We start from the raw sequence: 4,017 nt of genomic DNA, 5'->3' as shown, positions 1-4,017 counted from the left end.
CCACCTTATAGAGTTCTTGGGCTATAACCTCATGAACTTCCACTTCTTCTCTAATCATGATGCTATGAACCATGATGGCCCGGTCTAGAGTAACTTTGGACCGGTTGCTAGTGGGAATGATTGAGCGTTGAATGAACTCCAACCATCCTCTAGCCACGGGTTTGAGGTCATGCCTTCTCAATTGAACCGGCTTGCCTCTTGAATCTCTCTTCCATTGTGCGCCCTCTTCACATATGACTGTGAGGACTTGGTCCAACCTTTGATCAAAGTTGACCCTTCTAGTGTAAGGATGTTCATCTCCTTGCATCATGGGCAAATTGAATGCCAACCTTACACTTTCCGGACTAAAATCCAAGTATTTCCCCAGAACCATAGTAAGATAATTCTTTGGATTCGGGTTCACACTTTGATCATGGTTCTTGGTGATCCATGCATTGGCATAGAACTCTTGAACCATCAAGATTCCGACTTGTTGAATGGGGTTGGTAAGCACTTCCCAACCTCTTCTTCGGATCTCATGGCGGATCTCCGGATATTCACCCTTTTTGAGTGAAAAGGGGACCTCGGGGATCACCTTCTTCAAGGCCACAACTTCATAGAAGTGGTCTTGATGCATCATTGAGATGAATCTATCCATCTCCCATGACTCGGAAGTGGAAGCTTTTGCCTTCCCTTTCCTCTTTCTAGAGGTTTCTCCGGCCTTGGATGCCATAAATGGTTATGGAAAACGAAAAAGCAACGCTTTTACCACACCAAACTTAAAATGTTTGCTCGTCCTCGAGCAAAAGAAGAAAGAAGAGAGTAGACGAAGAAGAAATGAGGAAGAAGGGAATGGTGGTGTATTCGGCCAAAGAGGGGGAGAAGTGGTGTTTAGGTTGTGTGAAAATGAAGGGATGAAGAGGGGTTTATATAGGAGAGAGGGGGTGATGGTTCGGCCATTATGGGTGGGTTTGGGAGGGAAAGTGGTTTGAATTTGAAGGGTGAGGTTGGTGGGGTTTTATGAAGGATGGATGTGAGTGGTGAAGAGAAAGATGGGATTTGATAGGTGAAGGGTTTTTGGGGAAGAGGTAATGAGGTGATTGGTGAATGGGGGAAGAAGAGAGAGAGTGGTGGTGGGGTTGGTGGGGGTCCTGTGGGGTCCACAGATCCTGAGGTGTCAAGGAAAAGTCATCCCTGCACCAATTGGCACTCAAAATCACGTTTTGAGGCATTTCTGGCGTTAAACGCCGGGCTGGTGCCCATTCCTGGCGTTTAACGCCAGGTTCTTACCCTTTTCTGGCGTTTAACGCCAGTCTGGTGCCCCTTTCTGGCGTTAAACGCCCAGAATGGTGCCAGACTGGGCGTTAAACGCCCAACTGCTAGGCTTACTGGCGTTTGAACGCCAGCAACATCTCCCTCCAGGGTGTGCTATTTTTCTTCCTGTTTTTCATTCTGTTTTTGCTTTTTCAATGAATTTTGTGACTTCTTATGATCATCAACCTACAAAAAACATAAAATAACAATATATAAGATATAATCATTGGGTTGCCTCCCAACAAGCGCTTCTTTAATGTCAGTAGCTTGACAGATGGCTCTCATGGAGCCTCACATTTTCTCAGAGCAATGTTGGAACCTCCCAACACCAAACTTAGAGTTTGAATGTGGGGGTTCAACACCAAACTTAGAGTTTGGCTGTGGCCTCCCAACACCAAACTTAGAGTTTGACTGTGGGGGCTCTGTTTGTCTCTGATTTGAGAGAAGCTCTTCATGCTTCTTCTCCATGATGACAGAAGGATATCCTTGAGCCTTAAACACATAGGATTTTTCATTCACTTGAATGATTAGTTCACCTCTATCAACATCAATCACAGCCTTTGCTGTGGCTAGGAAGGGTCTGCCAAGGATGATGGATTCATCCATGCACTTCCCAGTCTCTAGGACTATGAAGTCAGTAGGGATGTAATGGTCTTCAACTTTTACCAAAACATTCTCTACAAGTCCATGAGCTTGTTTTCTTGAGTTGTCTGCCATTTCTAGTGAGATTCTTGCAGCTTGTACCTCAAAGATCCCTAGCTTCTCCATTACAGAGAGAGGCATGAGGTTTACACTTGACCCTAAGTCACACAGAGCCTTCTTGAAGGTCATGGTGCCTATGGTACAAGGTATGGAAAACTTCCCAGGATCTTGTCTCTTTTGAGGTAATTTCTGCCTAGACAAGTCATCCAGTTCTTTGGTGAGCAGAGGAGGTTCATCCTCCCAAGTCTCAATTCCAAATAACTTGTCATTTAGCTTCATGATTGCTCCAAGGTATTTAGCAACTTGCTCTTCAGTGACATACTCATCCTCTTCAGAGGAGGAATACTCATCAGAGCTCATGAAAGGCAGAAGTAAGTCCAATGGAATCTCTATGGTCTCATTTTGAGCCTCAGATTCCCATGGTTCCTCATTGGGGAACTCAGAGGAGGTTGATGCACGCCCATTGAGGTCTTCCTCAGTGGCGTTCACCTCCTCTCCTTCCTCTCCAAATTCGGCCATATTGATGGCCTTGCACTCTCCTTTTGGATTTTCTTCTGTATTGCTTGGAAGAGTGCTTGGAGGGAGTTCAGTAATTTTCTTACTCAGCTGTCCCACTTGTGCTTCCAAATTCCTAATGGAAGACCTTGTTTCAGTCATGAAACTTTGAGTGGTTTTGATTAGATCAGAGACCATGGTTGCTAAGTCAGAGGGGTTCTGCTTAGAATTCTCTGTCTGTTGCTGAGAAGATGATGGAAAAGGCTTGCCATTGCTAAACCTGTTTCTTCCACCATTGTTGTTGTTGAAACCTTGTTGAGGTCTCTCTTGATTCTTCCATGAGAGATTTGGGTGATTTCTCCATGAAGAATTATAGGTGTTTCCATAGGGTTCTCCTAGGTAATTCACCTCTTCCATTGAAGGGTTCTCAGGATCATAGGCTTCTTCCTCAGATGAAGCATCCTTAGTACTGCCAGGTGCATTTTGCATTCCAGACAGACTTTGAGAAATCAAATTGACTTATTTAGTCAATATCTTGTTCTGAGCCAAGATGGCATTCAGAGTATCAATCTCAAGAACTCCTATCTTCTGACTTGTCCCATTGTTCACAGGATTCCTTTCAGAAGTGTACATGAATTGGTTATTTGCAACCATTTCAATGAGCTCTTGAGCCTCTGTAGGCTTTTTCTTCAGATGAAGAGATCCTCCAGCAGAGCTATCCAAAGACATCTTGGATAGTTCAGAGAGACCATCATAGAAAATACCTATGATGCTCCATTCAGAAAGCATGTTTGAGGGACATTTTCTGATTAATTGTTTGTATCTTTCCCAAGCTTCATAGAGGGATTCTCCATCCTTCTGTCTGAAGGTTTGGACTTCCACTCTAAGCTTACTCCATTTTTGGGGTGGAAAGAACTTTGCCAAGAAGGCATTGACTAGCTTTTCCCAAGAGTCCAGGCTATCTTTAGGTTGTGAGTCCAACCATATTCTAGCTCTGTCTCTTACAGCAAAAGGGAATAGCATCAGTCTGTAGACCTCAGGGTCAACCCCATTAGTCTTGACTGTGTCACAGATTTGCAAGAACTCAGCTAAAAACTGATGAGGATCTTCCATTGGAAGTCCATGGAACTTGCAATTCTGTTGCATTAGAGAAACTAATTGAGGCTTAAGCTCAAAGTTGTTTGCTCCAATGGCAGGGATAGAGATGCTTCTCCCATAGAAATCGGGAGTAGGTGCAGTAAAGTCACCCAGCACCTTCCTTGCATTGTTGGCATTGTTGTTGTTTTCGGCTGCCATGTCTTCTTCTTTGAAGAATTCGGTCAGGTCCTCTAAAGAGAGTTGTGCTTTAGCTTCCCTTAGCTTTCGCTTCAAGGTCCTTTCAGGTTCAGGGTCAGCTTCAACAAGAATGCCTTTGTCTCTGCTCCTGCTCATATGAAAGAGAAGAAAACAAGAAAATATGGAATCCTCTATGTCACAGTATAGAGATTCCTTGAGGTGTCAGAAGAACAGAAAAATAGAAGAAAGAAG

General features: G+C 44.0%; 1 non-coding gene across 1 annotated transcript; it reads left to right on the top strand.

The window, feature by feature from the left end:
* The first annotated feature begins 3,273 nt into the window (after positions 1-3,273).
* LOC130983353 (small nucleolar RNA R71) lies at positions 3,274-3,381 on the top strand. Its single transcript, XR_009087349.1, has one exon. It is a non-coding gene; the product is annotated as a small nucleolar RNA R71 (small nucleolar RNA).
* Positions 3,382-4,017: the final 636 nt, after the last annotated feature.

Source organism: Arachis stenosperma, chromosome 5 (genome assembly GCF_014773155.1).
Source record: "Arachis stenosperma cultivar V10309 chromosome 5, arast.V10309.gnm1.PFL2, whole genome shotgun sequence".
NCBI lineage: Eukaryota > Viridiplantae > Streptophyta > Magnoliopsida > Fabales > Fabaceae > Arachis > Arachis stenosperma.
The sequence above is the reverse complement of the archived record's forward strand: the minus strand, read 5'-3'. Positions and strand labels throughout refer to the sequence as shown.